This window comes from Phyllobates terribilis, unplaced genomic scaffold (assembly GCF_046119375.1).
Source record: "Phyllobates terribilis strain yellow unplaced genomic scaffold, ASM4611937v1 Scaffold_650__1_contigs__length_881393, whole genome shotgun sequence".
In the NCBI taxonomy this organism is placed as follows: domain Eukaryota; kingdom Metazoa; phylum Chordata; class Amphibia; order Anura; family Dendrobatidae; genus Phyllobates; species Phyllobates terribilis.
This window is the reverse complement of record NW_027363410.1, coordinates 577,501-592,369: the sequence shown is the minus strand read 5'-3', so window position 1 is coordinate 592,369 and position 14,869 is coordinate 577,501. Positions and strand designations below refer to the sequence as shown.

The window sequence follows — 14,869 nt, the reverse complement described above, 5'->3', positions numbered from 1 at the left end:
GCAGCAGCAGCAAGCCGAAAAGTGCAGGCATGTAAGGGATCTAGAGGTTGACAACATGTCTTCTTAACGGGAGTCCAGGAGCTCATCTCCACAAATGGACTTTTCAGGATCCTTGGGTGGCTCCGTAGTTTGAAACCAATTCTGGTTATCGCTTCTCGGCCTTTTGGCTAAGATCAAGTGCAGTGATCTACCGGTTGCTGCCTTGGTCTTGGCTGAGAGGTGCCTTGGGTACCCGGCTCCTTGGCCTCGGGGGATCGCTGCATGTAGCAGTGCGGCTTCACCCCCTTGCTGCTTTTGGGGAGCCGGATTAGTCCCGGGGCAACGAGGGGCGATCAGCCTGCCTGCTTTTTTTAAGTAGGCGAGGAGGATTTTTGCCACCTTTGGTGTGAAGATATGGACGGGAGAAGCCCAAATATGCTGACCTGTGAAGAGGTCCCAGTTTTTGCAAGATTGAAGAATGCAGTGCGGTTTATTTTTTTGGATCCAGAGAAGAAGAAGTCTGGCTTGTTTTTTTTGGTAGAGAAGATTTTGTTTGGACTATTGGAAGTTCAAATGGAACAAGTTTTGTCTATGTTGGAGTTCCCGAAGAGAGGGATATATGATGTTATTTTTTGTTCAGAAGATATCTTTTCTGACTTTTGGAAGAGAATGGATCTAGTGAAGGAAGATTCGATACTTGAAGGTGTTTTTTTTGTGTCGCATTTTCCTAGGAAGGAAAGGCTAATAGTAATAAGGATGTATAGTCCTTTCATATTGGAAGAAGAGATCATGACCTTTTTATCCCGGTACTGTGAGAAAGTGAGTTCTGCTGGCAAAATGTTTAACCGATATGGTTTTTGGACCACGAGGTGGAGGTTCCTGGTCAAGTTCAAGGAAAGTTCGGATGGTGTTGTGGTACTCCCACCAAGTAGATTCAAAATCGGGACAGTTAATGGAGATATGTTCTTTACAGGTATGCCGAAGTTTTGTAGGCGTTGTAAACAGTATGGCCATGAAAAGGATTCCTGTACATTACAGTGGTGTGCCAAGTGTGAAGAAGTGGGACATAAGGCAGAGAATTGTGAAAAAAGTAAGAAATGTAATCTATGTGGTGGCAGTGGTCATTTATATGATTGCTGTCCTGTCAATAAAAGGGAGGAGAAGTCAGTTGACAAGGAAGATGGAAAAGAAGAAGAGTCTGAAGCTGCCCCCCATGATGAAACGGAAGAGAACATATCTCAAAAGAAGGAGGAACAAATAAGAGATATAAGAAAAGAAGGTGATCATATGGAAGAAGATACTGAGAGTGATATCACAGACGTTGAGATTGAAAATACTAGCTTGGAAGAAGAAGTGGAGGTGGATAGGGAGTCAGAAGATCAGGAGGAAAGTGAGTCCTCCAGTCAGGATGAAAAGGAAGGTGCTGTAAGTAATATGGAAGAGGAGGAGGAGGGTGAAGAAACTAGTGAAGAAGAAAGAGAGGATGTCGCATGTGAAGCCAGAGAAGAAATTGAAGGAGTTTTGTCATCTGGGAAGGACTCTAGTAAAGCAAAGGATGTTTCAGAAAAAAATATGAGGGAGATGGAGGAGAGACAAGAAGTGTTGAAAATGCTAAAGAGTTGTGAAGGGGGGAGTCAGGCTAGTCTAAGGCGCAAAGTGTGGAATAACATTTATAGCGATATGCATCGTTTTTTTTCAACTTACAGAATACCTCAGTCGTTGGCTAAAGAGGTAGAAGAAGCTTGGGATGGTCGGTTTCTGGATGGAAGGCTTTTGAATGCCTTGGCAGCATATGGCCTGAAGAGAGGAATGTTGCCTTAAATCGTAATGGTAAAGATTGTAATGTTGTGATGTAAAGAATATGGAATAACTGTATTGTGATAATATAAACGTATATATATAAAATAAGATTGGAAAAATGGATATATGACCCACAATGATGGATAACAAAATAATACCATTTGGAAATCATTGCAAAGCATGAAATGGTAAATATGGGACTTGTAATCTGAGTGGAAAAAAAAAAAAAAAAAAAATCTGTTCTTATCAGTTTAATATCTGATACGTCCCCTATCTGGGGACCATATATTAAATGGATTTTTAGAACAGGGAGATGGAAAAAGAGCTTGCTCTGTCCACTCCACGCATTGACCTGGTATTGCAGTATCTCCAGGACCGGTGCACCCCTTCTTTAATGCAGTTTCTAAAATCAGAAAGAATTGAATTCAATGTTTTTTGTTCATTTTGCTTGTTTGTCGGATTTTGGGATGGACTCTTTGGCTTTGCTTTTCTTCTCCTCATTGGATTTTTCATGTTCAAAGTTGCAGAAGCCAGATTACAAGCTCATTTTGGTTCAACTTCAGCAACTGTGCATTGCATTGCCATGTAATGTGATGCAATGCTATCTTTCTAGCTCTCCCTTTTTACTTCCTTTTGGATAAACAGACATATTAGGCAAGCATTTTGGAGCTTTCACCTAAATAACTACAGGTGGTGAGATAAGCTGCACAATATAATTGACCTTTCAGTATATTGTTGCACACACACCATCTATTTAGCAAATGCCCTTGTTATCAACAGCAGCCTTTTAAACTCACCTGAGCTAACAGGTATGTGCGCTGGTTACTCTGCTGCGCTTAAAATTTCTTTTTTGGTTTGCTACAATGCCTTTTCTGAAACGTTGTCTCCTTCTGCTGGAACACTGACTTCTTTCATTTAATGCCTGCAGACTATAAAAGAGAACCCAACCCAAAAAGTTTGGTTGATTAGTCTGTGGCATTCTGTTAAACTGTTGCTTATGGCGGTCTCTGTGAGCTTCTCAGCGACATTCAGCCAGCCAGGTATCCTGCCTGCAGTAGATGGAATGTGGCAATGGAACGCTGGCTGCGCGTGTCATAATAGGCTCTGAGCCTTTATATACCTGTGCACAGCAGCAGCCACCTTCAGTCTGCTGCTGGACAGCCAGCAGCAGCAGCAGCAGGAGAGGTATGTAATCAGGAGCCTTCCTGCTAAGGGTAGACAGCTGCTCGTTCCACCCCACCCCCGCCTTAATTGGTTCTCCTCCCTTCCAACGGTGTTGAGGCGGGTGGGAACAGCAGGGGGTGAAGGTGCTGTGTTTAAAGAGGTGGAGTTATGCAGATCTAAAACGCGTGGATTGCAGCAGCAGCAAGCCGAAAAGTGCAGGCATGTAAGGGATCTAGAGGTTGACAACATGTCTTCTTAACGGGAGTCCAGGAGCTCATCTCCACAAATGGACTTTTCAGGATCCTTGGGTGGCTCCGTAGTTTGAAACCAACTCTGGTTATCGCTTCTCGGCCTTTTGGCTAAGATCAAGTGTAGTATCTGTTCTTATCAGTTTAATATCTGATACGTCCCCTATCTGGGGACCATATATTAAATGGATTTTTAGAACAGGGAGATGGAAAAAGAGCTTGCTCTGTCCACTCCACACATTGACCTGGTATTGCAGTATCTCCAGGACCGGTGCACCCCTTCTTTAATGCAGGTTCTAAAATCAGAAAGAATTGAATTCAATGTTTTTTGTTCATTTTGCTTGTTTGTCGGATTTTGGGATGGACTCTTTGGCTTTGCTTTTCTTCTCCTCATTGGATTTTTCATGTTCAAAGTTGCAGAAGCCAGATTACAAGCTCATTTTGGTTCAACTTCAGCAACTGTGCATTGCATTGCCATGTAATGTGATGCAATGCTATCTTTCTAGCTCTCCCTTTTTACTTCCTTTTGGATAAACAGACATATTAGGCAAGCATTTTGGAGCTTTCACCTAAATAACTACAGGTGGTGAGATAAGCTGCACAATATAATTGACCTTTCAGTATATTGTTGCACACACACCATCTATTTAGCAAATGCCCTTGTTATCAACAGCAGCCTTTTAAACTCACCTGAGCTAACAGGTATGTGCGCTGGTTACTCTGCTGCGCTTAAAATTTCTTTTTTGGTTTGCTACAATGCCTTTTCTGAAACGTTGTCTCCTTCTGCTGGAACACTGACTTCTTTCATTTAATGCCTGCAGACTATAAAAGAGAACCCAACCCAAAAAGTTTGGTTGATTAGTCTGTGGCATTCTGTTAAACTGTTGCTTATGGCGGTCTCTGTGAGCTTCTCAGCGACATTCAGCCAGCCAGGTATCCTGCCTGCAGTAGATGGAATGTGGCAATGGAACGCTGGCTGCGCGTGTCATAATAGGCTCTGAGCCTTTATATACCTGTGCACAGCAGCAGCCACCTTCAGTCTGCTGCTGGACAGCCAGCAGCAGCAGCAGCAGGAGAGGTATGTAATCAGGAGCCCTCCTGCTAAGGGTAGACAGCTGCTCGTTCCACCCCACCCCCCGCCTTAATTGGTTCTCCTCCCTTCCAACGGTGTTGAGGCGGGTGGGAACAGCAGGGGGTGAAGGTGCTGTGTTTAAAGAGGTGGAGTTATGCAGATCTAAAACGCATGGATTGCAGCAGCAGCAAGCCGAAAAGTGCAGGCATGTAAGGGATCTAGAGGTTGACAACATGTCTTCTTAACGGGAGTCCAGGAGCTCATCTCCACAAATGGACTTTTCAGGATCCTTGGGTGGCTCCGTAGTTTGAAACCAATTCTGGTTATCGCTTCTCGGCCTTTTGGCTAAGATCAAGTGCAGTGATCTACCGGTTGCTGCCTTGGTCTTGGCTGAGAGGTGCCTTGGGTACCCGGCTCCTTGGCCTCGGGGGATCGCTGCATGTAGCAGTGCGGCTTCACCCCCTTGCTGCTTTTGGGGAGCCGGATTAGTCCCGGGGCAACGAGGGGCGATCAGCCTGCCTGCTTTTTTTAAGTAGGCGAGGAGGATTTTTGCCACCTTTGGTGTGAAGATATGGACGGGAGAAGCCCAAATATGCTGACCTGTGAAGAGGTCCCAGTTTTTGCAAGATTGAAGAATGCAGTGCGGTTTATTTTTTTGGATCCAGAGAAGAAGAAGTCTGGCTTGTTTTTTTTGGTAGAGAAGATTTTGTTTGGACTATTGGAAGTTCAAATGGAACAAGTTTTGTCTATGTTGGAGTTCCCGAAGAGAGGGATATATGATGTTATTTTTTGTTCAGAAGATATCTTTTCTGACTTTTGGAAGAGAATGGATCTAGTGAAGGAAGATTCGATACTTGAAGGTGTTTTTTTTGTGTCGCATTTTCCTAGGAAGGAAAGGCTAATAGTAATAAGGATGTATAGTCCTTTCATATTGGAAGAAGAGATCATGACCTTTTTATCCCGGTACTGTGAGAAAGTGAGTTCTGCTGGCAAAATGTTTAACCGATATGGTTTTTGGACCACGAGGTGGAGGTTCCTGGTCAAGTTCAAGGAAAGTTCGGATGGTGTTGTGGTACTCCCACCAAGTAGATTCAAAATCGGGACAGTTAATGGAGATATGTTCTTTACAGGTATGCCGAAGTTTTGTAGGCGTTGTAAACAGTATGGCCATGAAAAGGATTCCTGTACATTACAGTGGTGTGCCAAGTGTGAAGAAGTGGGACATAAGGCAGAGAATTGTGAAAAAAGTAAGAAATGTAATCTATGTGGTGGCAGTGGTCATTTATATGATTGCTGTCCTGTCAATAAAAGGGAGGAGAAGTCAGTTGACAAGGAAGATGGAAAAGAAGAAGAGTCTGAAGCTGCCCCCCATGATGAAACGGAAGAGAACATATCTCAAAAGAAGGAGGAACAAATAAGAGATATAAGAAAAGAAGGTGATCATATGGAAGAAGATACTGAGAGTGATATCACAGACGTTGAGATTGAAAATACTAGCTTGGAAGAAGAAGTGGAGGTGGATAGGGAGTCAGAAGATCAGGAGGAAAGTGAGTCCTCCAGTCAGGATGAAAAGGAAGGTGCTGTAAGTAATATGGAAGAGGAGGAGGAGGGTGAAGAAACTAGTGAAGAAGAAAGAGAGGATGTCGCATGTGAAGCCAGAGAAGAAATTGAAGGAGTTTTGTCATCTGGGAAGGACTCTAGTAAAGCAAAGGATGTTTCAGAAAAAAATATGAGGGAGATGGAGGAGAGACAAGAAGTGTTGAAAATGCTAAAGAGTTGTGAAGGGGGGAGTCAGGCTAGTCTAAGGCGCAAAGTGTGGAATAACATTTATAGCGATATGCATCGTTTTTTTTCAACTTACAGAATACCTCAGTCGTTGGCTAAAGAGGTAGAAGAAGCTTGGGATGGTCGGTTTCTGGATGGAAGGCTTTTGAATGCCTTGGCAGCATATGGCCTGAAGAGAAGAATGTTGCCTTAAATCGTAATGGTAAAGATTGTAATGTTGTGATGTAAAGAATATGGAATAACTGTATTGTGATAATATAAACGTATATATATAAAATAAGATTGGAAAAATGGATATATGACCCACAATGATGGATAACAACCTAATACCATTTGGAAATCATTGCAAAGCATGAAATGGTAAATATGGGACTTGTAATCTGAGTGGAAAAAAAAAAAAAAAAATCTGTTCTTATCAGTTTAATATCTGATACGTCCCCTATCTGGGGACCATATATTAAATGGATTTTTAGAACAGGGAGATGGAAAAAGAGCTTGCTCTGTCCACTCCACGCATTGACCTGGTATTGCAGTATCTCCAGGACCGGTGCACCCCTTCTTTAATGCAGTTTCTAAAATCAGAAAGAATTGAATTCAATGTTTTTTGTTCATTTTGCTTGTTTGTCGGATTTTGGGATGGACTCTTTGGCTTTGCTTTTCTTCTCCTCATTGGATTTTTCATGTTCAAAGTTGCAGAAGCCAGATTACAAGCTCATTTTGGTTCAACTTCAGCAACTGTGCATTGCATTGCCATGTAATGTGATGCAATGCTATCTTTCTAGCTCTCCCTTTTTACTTCCTTTTGGATAAACAGACATATTAGGCAAGCATTTTGGAGCTTTCACCTAAATAACTACAGGTGGTGAGATAAGCTGCACAATATAATTGACCTTTCAGTATATTGTTGCACACACACCATCTATTTAGCAAATGCCCTTGTTATCAACAGCAGCCTTTTAAACTCACCTGAGCTAACAGGTATGTGCGCTGGTTACTCTGCTGCGCTTAAAATTTCTTTTTTGGTTTGCTACAATGCCTTTTCTGAAACGTTGTCTCCTTCTGCTGGAACACTGACTTCTTTCATTTAATGCCTGCAGACTATAAAAGAGAACCCAACCCAAAAAGTTTGGTTGATTAGTCTGTGGCATTCTGTTAAACTGTTGCTTATGGCGGTCTCTGTGAGCTTCTCAGCGACATTCAGCCAGCCAGGTATCCTGCCTGCAGTAGATGGAATGTGGCAATGGAACGCTGGCTGCGCGTGTCATAATAGGCTCTGAGCCTTTATATACCTGTGCACAGCAGCAGCCACCTTCAGTCTGCTGCTGGACAGCCAGCAGCAGCAGCAGCAGGAGAGGTATGTAATCAGGAGCCCTCCTGCTAAGGGTAGACAGCTGCTCGTTCCACCCCACCCCCCGCCTTAATTGGTTCTCCTCCCTTCCAAAGGTGTTGAGGCGGGTGGGAACAGCAGGGGGTGAAGGTGCTGTGTTTAAAGAGGTGGAGTTATGCAGATCTAAAACGCGTGGATTGCAGCAGCAGCAAGCCGAAAAGTGCAGGCATGTAAGGGATCTAGAGGTTGACAACATGTCTTCTTAACGGGAGTCCAGGAGCTCATCTCCACAAATGGACTTTTCAGGATCCTTGGGTGGCTCCGTAGTTTGAAACCAATTCTGGTTATCGCTTCTCGGCCTTTTGGCTAAGATCAAGTGTAGTATCTGTTCTTATCAGTTTAATATCTGATACGTCCCTTATCTGGGGACCATATATTAAATGGATTTTTAGAACAGGGAGATGGAAAAAGAGCTTGCTCTGTCCACTCCACGCATTGACCTGGTATTGCAGTATCTCCAGGACCGGTGCACCCCTTCTTTAATGCAGTTTCTAAAATCAGAAAGAATTGAATTCAATGTTTTTTGTTCATTTTGCTTGTTTGTCGGATTTTGGGATGGACTCTTTGGCTTTGCTTTTCTTCTCCTCATTGGATTTTTCATGTTCAAAGTTGCAGAAGCCAGATTACAAGCTCATTTTGGTTCAACTTCAGCAACTGTGCATTGCATTGCCATGTAATGTGATGCAATGCTATCTTTCTAGCTCTCCCTTTTTACTTCCTTTTGGATAAACAGACATATTAGGCAAGCATTTTGGAGCTTTCACCTAAATAACTACAGGTGGTGAGATAAGCTGCACAATATAATTGACCTTTCAGTATATTGTTGCACACACACCATCTATTTAGCAAATGCCCTTGTTATCAACAGCAGCCTTTTAAACTCACCTGAGCTAACAGGTATGTGCGCTGGTTACTCTGCTGCGCTTAAAATTTCTTTTTTGGTTTGCTACAATGCCTTTTCTGAAACATTGTCTCCTTCTGCTGGAACACTGACTTCTTTCATTTAATGCCTGCAGACTATAAAAGAGAACCCAACCCAAAAAGTTTGGTTGATTAGTCTGTGGCATTCTGTTAAACTGTTGCTTATGGCGGTCTCTGTGAGCTTCTCAGCGACATTCAGCCAGCCAGGTATCCTGCCTGCAGTAGATGGAATGTGGCAATGGAACGCTGGCTGCGCGTGTCATAATAGGCTCTGAGCCTTTATATACCTGTGCACAGCAGCAGCCACCTTCAGTCTGCTGCTGGACAGCCAGCAGCAGCAGCAGCAGGAGAGGTATGTAATCAGGAGCCCTCCTGCTAAGGGTAGACAGCTGCTCGTTCCACCCCACCCCCCGCCTTAATTGGTTCTCCTCCCTTCCAACGGTGTTGAGGCGGGTGGGAACAGCAGGGGGTGAAGGTGCTGTGTTTAAAGAGGTGGAGTTATGCAGATCTAAAACGCGTGGATTGCAGCAGCAGCAAGCCGAAAAGTGCAGGCATGTAAGGGATCTAGAGGTTGACAACATGTCTTCTTAACGGGAATCCAGGAGCTCATCTCCACAAATGGACTTTTCAGGATCCTTGGGTGGCTCCGTAGTTTGAAACCAATTCTGGTTATCGCTTCTCGGCCTTTTGGCTAAGATCAAGTGTAGTATCTGTTCTTATCAGTTTAATATCTGATACGTCCCCTATCTGGGGACCATATATTAAATGGATTCTTAGAACAGGGAGATGGAAAAAGAGCTTGCTCTGTCCACTCCACGCATTGACCTGGTATTGCAGTATCTCCAGGACCGGTGCACCCCTTCTTTAATGCAGTTTCTAAAATCAGAAAGAATTGAATTCAATGTTTTTTGTTCATTTTGCTTGTTTGTCGGATTTTGGGATGGACTCTTTGGCTTTGCTTTTCTTCTCCTCATTGGATTTTTCATGTTCAAAGTTGCAGAAGCCAGATTACAAGCTCATTTTGGTTCAACTTCAGCAACTGTGCATTGCATTGCCATGTAATGTGATGCAATGCTATCTTTCTAGCTCTCCCTTTTTACTTCCTTTTGGATAAACAGACATATTAGGCAAGCATTTTGGAGCTTTCACCTAAATAACTACAGGTGGTGAGATAAGCTGCACAATATAATTGACCTTTCAGTATATTGTTGCACACACACCATCTATTTAGCAAATGCCCTTGTTATCAACAGCAGCCTTTTAAACTCACCTGAGCTAACAGGTATGTGCGCTGGTTACTCTGCTGCGCTTAAAATTTCTTTTTTGGTTTGCTACAATGCCTTTTCTGAAGCGTTGTCTCCTTCTGCTGGAACACTGACTTCTTTCATTTAATGCCTGCAGACTATAAAAGAGAACCCAACCCAAAAAGTTTGGTTGATTAGTCTGTGGCATTCTGTTAAACTGTTGCTTATGGCGGTCTCTGTGAGCTTCTCAGCGACATTCAGCCAGCCAGGTATCCTGCCTGCAGTAGATGGAATGTGGCAATGGAACGCTGGCTGCACGTGTCATAATAGGCTCTGAGCCTTTATATACCTGTGCACAGCAGCAGCCACCTTCAGTCTGCTGCTGGACAGCCAGCAGCAGCAGCAGCAGGAGAGGTATGTAATCAGGAGCCCTCCTGCTAAGGGTAGACAGCTGCTCGTTCCACCCCACCCCCCGCCTTAATTGGTTCTCCTCCCTTCCAACGGTGTTGAGGCGGGTGGGAACAGCAGGGGGTGAAGGTGCTGTGTTTAAAGAGGTGGAGTTATGCAGATCTAAAACGCGTGGATTGCAGCAGCAGCAAGCCGAAAAGTGCAGGCATGTAAGGGATCTAGAGGTTGACAACATGTCTTCTTAACGGGAGTCCAGGAGCTCATCTCCACAAATGGACTTTTCAGGATCCTTGGGTGGCTCCGTAGTTTGAAACCAATTCTGGTTATCGCTTCTCGGCCTTTTGGCTAAGATCAAGTGTAGTATCTGTTCTTATCAGTTTAATATCTGATACGTCCCCTATCTGGGGACCATATATTAAATGGATTTTTAGAACAGGGAGATGGAAAAAGAGCTTGCTCTGTCCACTCCACGCATTGACCTGGTATTGCAGTATCTCCAGGACCGGTGCACCCCTTCTTTAATGCAGTTTCTAAAATCAGAAAGAATTGAATTCAATGTTTTTTGTTCATTTTGCTTGTTTGTCGGATTTTGGGATGGACTCTTTGGCTTTGCTTTTCTTCTCCTCATTGGATTTTTCATGTTCAAAGTTGCAGAAGCCAGATTACAAGCTCATTTTGGTTCAACTTCAGCAACTGTGCATTGCATTGCCATGTAATGTGATGCAATGCTATCTTTCTAGCTCTCCCTTTTTACTTCCTTTTGGATAAACAGACATATTAGGCAAGCATTTTGGAGCTTTCACCTAAATAACTACAGGTGGTGAGATAAGCTGCACAATATAATTGACCTTTCAGTATATTGTTGCACACACACCATCTATTTAGCAAATGCCCTTGTTATCAACAGCAGCCTTTTAAACTCACCTGAGCTAACAGGTATGTGCGCTGGTTACTCTGCTGCGCTTAAAATTTCTTTTTTGGTTTGCTACAATGCCTTTTCTGAAACGTTGTCTCCTTCTGCTGGAACACTGACTTCTTTCATTTAATGCCTGCAGACTATAAAAGAGAACCCAACCCAAAAAGTTTGGTTGATTAGTCTGTGGCATTCTGTTAAACTGTTGCTTATGGCGGTCTCTGTGAGCTTCTCAGCGACATTCAGCCAGCCAGGTATCCTGCCTGCAGTAGATGGAATGTGGCAATGGAACGCTGGCTGCGCGTGTCATAATAGGCTCTGAGCCTCTATATACCTGTGCACAGCAGCAGCCACCTTCAGTCTGCTGCTGGACAGCCAGCAGCAGCAGCAGCAGGAGAGGTATGTAATCAGGAGCCCTCCTGCTAAGGGTAGACAGCTGCTCGTTCCACCCCACCCCCCGCCTTAATTGGTTCTCCTCCCTTCCAACGGTGTTGAGGCGGGTGGGAACAGCAGGGGGTGAAGGTGCTGTGTTTAAAGAGGTGGAGTTATGCAGATCTAAAACGCGTGGATTGCAGCAGCAGCAAGCCGAAAAGTGCAGGCATGTAAGGGATCTAGAGGTTGACAACATGTCTTCTTAACGGGAGTCCAGGAGCTCATCTCCACAAATGGACTTTTCAGGATCCTTGGGTGGCTCCGTAGTTTGAAACCAATTCTGGTTATCGCTTCTCGGCCTTTTGGCTGCGATCTGTAGTGGGTTGCGTCATTTGGCCAAGGTGATCTAGGTGGATCTTTGCACTCGGCCTTCTGGATCTTGGTCCAGCTGCTGCTATTGGGTGTGGAGCAAAGTCTAGATTTGCCTTTTCTTCCTGGAGGACGGTTCTTTTTCGTGGTGTGGAGGTCGGTAGGACGAAGAGGATTGAAATCCGGGTGGAGCTGCGATCTGCTGTGTCGTTTTTTTTCCTGATCATCTGTGGAAAAAGAAGGAGGAAAAGAATATGGAATCGAAGAGGCCATTTGGAGGTAGGAGGGAAAATCGGGAGAACAATTCCAATGACTATTTTTCAGAGGATTATCCTTTGAAGGATACACTCCGTTTGTTGGTGGCTCCTGGTTATCGGCAGGAAAAGGATTCCGAGTTTATCTTCAGAGAGATTTGTAAATTTCTGAAGATTGAAAAGGAGGAACTTTTTTGTTTTCAATCCTTTTTTTCGAGAGGGATATATGATTTAACTTTAATGGGGAACTCTCAGTGTGAAAGAGCCTATACTCTCTATGAAGTTAATAGGGAGAACGAGCTTTTTGTTGGAGTGAGAGTGATTCCCTCCTTTCAGTTCTCCATGAAACTGCTAACAATACATTTGTTCAGTCCATTTGTTACTGATAGTGAAGTAATAAACTATCTAAGTGCATATTGTGAGAAAGTTATCCCAAGAAAACGTGGGGAAACTAGGTTCGGAGTGTGGAACGGAAAAAGGGTTTTTCTGGTAGCCTTCAAGAAGGACCCAGAAGAAGAAGGTGGGGTACTTAGACCACCACCAAATGTCTATGTTAATCGTAGCCGTGGATATCTGTTTTTTTCGGGTATGCCTAATTACTGTTATGGGTGCCGTAAATATGGACATTTGGATATTGTGTGCAAAAAGTGTTGTAGGTGTCCCGGTTCAGCTCATCAGGAGGATGCATGTCCAAATAAGAAGAAAGGAGGCGAGGAGGAGATGGATACTTCATCAGAACATCGGCAGAATGAAGCCGAGGATGGTGAGGAAGCAAGTGAAAAGAGAACTGATGAGCAGGAAATGGAGGAGGTGAGAAAAGTAAAGAAGAAGAAAACACCGGAAGAAGAGAAGAGAAAGAAAGAAGAGAGAGGGAGGAGGTCGGAGGAGGATGAGAAAAGAAAGATGGAAGAAAGGAAGAAGGAGAAGGAGTTAGAAGAAGATAAGAACAGAGAAGAGCAGAAGAAAGAAGGTCGGGAGAAGGAAGAGCAGAAGAAAGAAGAAAAGAAGAAAGAAGAAAAGAAGAATGAAGAACGGAGGATTGAAGAATTGAAGTCTGTGCTGGTGGGTGTGGGACAATTAATGCAGAAAGTCCCTCCACCAAGCAAAGAGAGTAATATAAAAGAACAAGGGGGTGAAGTAAAAAAGGGAGGCGCAGGGGGAAAGGTGGTGGTAGTGAAAAGTCAAAGCCTGCCTGTAATAGGGCCTTCCCCTAGGGAGATTTTATCTCAGAGTATACCCTGTGGTCAGGAAAGGATGGATTCATCAAAAATTTTGAAAAGAAGTGTAGATGATAAAGAGCGTGGTGTAGGGCCATGTGTAGTAAAAGTATTTGCTTGTGAAAAGGATTTTGACATTTCCAGTACATCAGAGTCGGAAGGGCTGAGTATCGATGAAAGTGCTTTGCAATCCGATGAGGGCGGGGGAGATAGCCCGGTGCCAGTCACTAAAAGATGATCAGGGCGGCTTCCCTGAATGTTCAGGGTTTCAATGACTTATATAAAAGAACTGTGATTTATGACTATTTTAATAATGAAAATTTTGATTTTGTATTTCTTCAAGAATGTAATTTGTCAAAGAAGTTAAATTATGATTTTTTACGGGGTATATGGAAGGGTAATTTATGTTTTTCAGGCGGGAATGAATTCAGAAGTGATGGGGTTGGTTTTATATGTTCCAGGGAATGGGAGATTACCAACTACGAAGAAATATACCCTGGTAGGATTCTAAGAGTGGATGTAGAAAGGAATGGGAAGAAATATAGATGTTTTAATATTTATGCCAATACAGAAAAAGTTTTAAGGTTACATTTGTTTGAAATTTTGCAGCTTTTTATCCCAGGTGTAGTTCCAGTAATTTTAGGGGGAGATTTTAATTGTCAACTAAATAATGTAAAAGATGGTTCGGTTTCTTGTCTCAAGGGTATTTTATCTTCTTTTAACCTAAAAGATGCTTGGTGGTTGGACGGGCAGAAGAAGGAGTATGAAATTACTTGGGAAGGAAGAGGTTGTTCCTCGAGAATAGATTATTTGTTTATATCCAAGGATTTTACTTGTTCTAATTTTAAAACGCATAAAGCACCTTTTTCTGATCATAGAATAATTGAATGTACACTGATGGTAGAGGCGGATGAGGGAAAAAGGCCGTCTCATTGGAAACTGAATGTATCATTGTTACAGCATAAGGAGGTAAGGGAGGATTTTAAATTTTTCTTTGAGAAACTGAAATTAGAAAAGAAATGTTTTGACTCTACTTTTAAATGGTGGGACTACATGAAAAAGGAAGTTAAATTATTCTTTATGGAAGTAGGCAAGAGGAAAGCTGCGGATAAGCGACAGTCATACAATAACCTTAATGCAAATCTACAGTGTCTGTATCAGTTTAGGAATAATGGAGTTAATGTGGAGGAGGAAATTATGGTGACGAAGGAAAAAATTCAAAAATGTCTGAGAGAAAAAGGAAAAGAAATTATCTTTAATTCTCGTGTGAAGGTGTTGGAGGAAGACGAGAAATGTACTAAATTCTTTTTTAAAAAAATCTGTGAGAAAAAGGCCTTTATGGGGGTTTTAGAGGGGGAAAGGAGTTTGGAGGGGAAAAAGATGAAAGTGAAAGAATTTTATGATAACCTGTTTTCAGCAAAAAATACAGATAGGTCTTTGAAGGAGCATTTTTTAGGAGGGTTGGATAAGTGTTTTACTAAGGAAAATAAATTATTATTATCAGAGGGTATTTCAAAAGAAGAAGTTTTTAATACAGTTAATACATTGCAAAACGGTAAGACACCAGGGTCGGATGGGTTACCCATTGAGTTTTATAAAATATTATGGGATATTGTGGGGAATGAATTTTATGAAATCTTTTTAAAAGTTGAGTCTTTATGTCGTGTCCCGGAGTCATGGTTGGAGGGGGTAATTGTTTTATTATACAAAAGAGGTGATAGAGAATTGCTAAAAAA

At 42.8% G+C, this 14,869-nt stretch overlaps 5 non-coding genes and 1 pseudogene across 5 annotated transcripts; all 6 read left to right on the top strand.

The window, feature by feature from the left end:
- Nucleotides 1-1,985: 1,985 nt before the first annotated feature.
- Nucleotides 1,986-2,168, top strand: LOC141235353 (U2 spliceosomal RNA). Its single transcript, XR_012301187.1, has one exon. It is a non-coding gene; the product is annotated as a U2 spliceosomal RNA (small nuclear RNA).
- A 1,114-nt stretch (nt 2,169-3,282) lies between these two features.
- LOC141235237 (U2 spliceosomal RNA) lies at nt 3,283-3,473 on the top strand. Its single transcript, XR_012301090.1, has one exon. It is a non-coding gene; the product is annotated as a U2 spliceosomal RNA (small nuclear RNA).
- A 2,953-nt stretch (nt 3,474-6,426) lies between these two features.
- Nucleotides 6,427-6,606, top strand: LOC141235351 (U2 spliceosomal RNA; annotated as a pseudogene).
- A 1,115-nt stretch (nt 6,607-7,721) lies between these two features.
- On the top strand, nt 7,722-7,912 carry LOC141235210 (U2 spliceosomal RNA). Its single transcript, XR_012301064.1, has one exon. It is a non-coding gene; the product is annotated as a U2 spliceosomal RNA (small nuclear RNA).
- Nucleotides 7,913-9,027: 1,115 nt separating this feature from the next.
- Nucleotides 9,028-9,218, top strand: LOC141235227 (U2 spliceosomal RNA). The gene has a single exon (XR_012301080.1). It is a non-coding gene; the product is annotated as a U2 spliceosomal RNA (small nuclear RNA).
- A 1,115-nt stretch (nt 9,219-10,333) lies between these two features.
- LOC141235038 (U2 spliceosomal RNA) lies at nt 10,334-10,524 on the top strand. Its single transcript, XR_012300895.1, has one exon. It is a non-coding gene; the product is annotated as a U2 spliceosomal RNA (small nuclear RNA).
- The last annotated feature ends 4,345 nt before the right edge of the window (nt 10,525-14,869 follow it).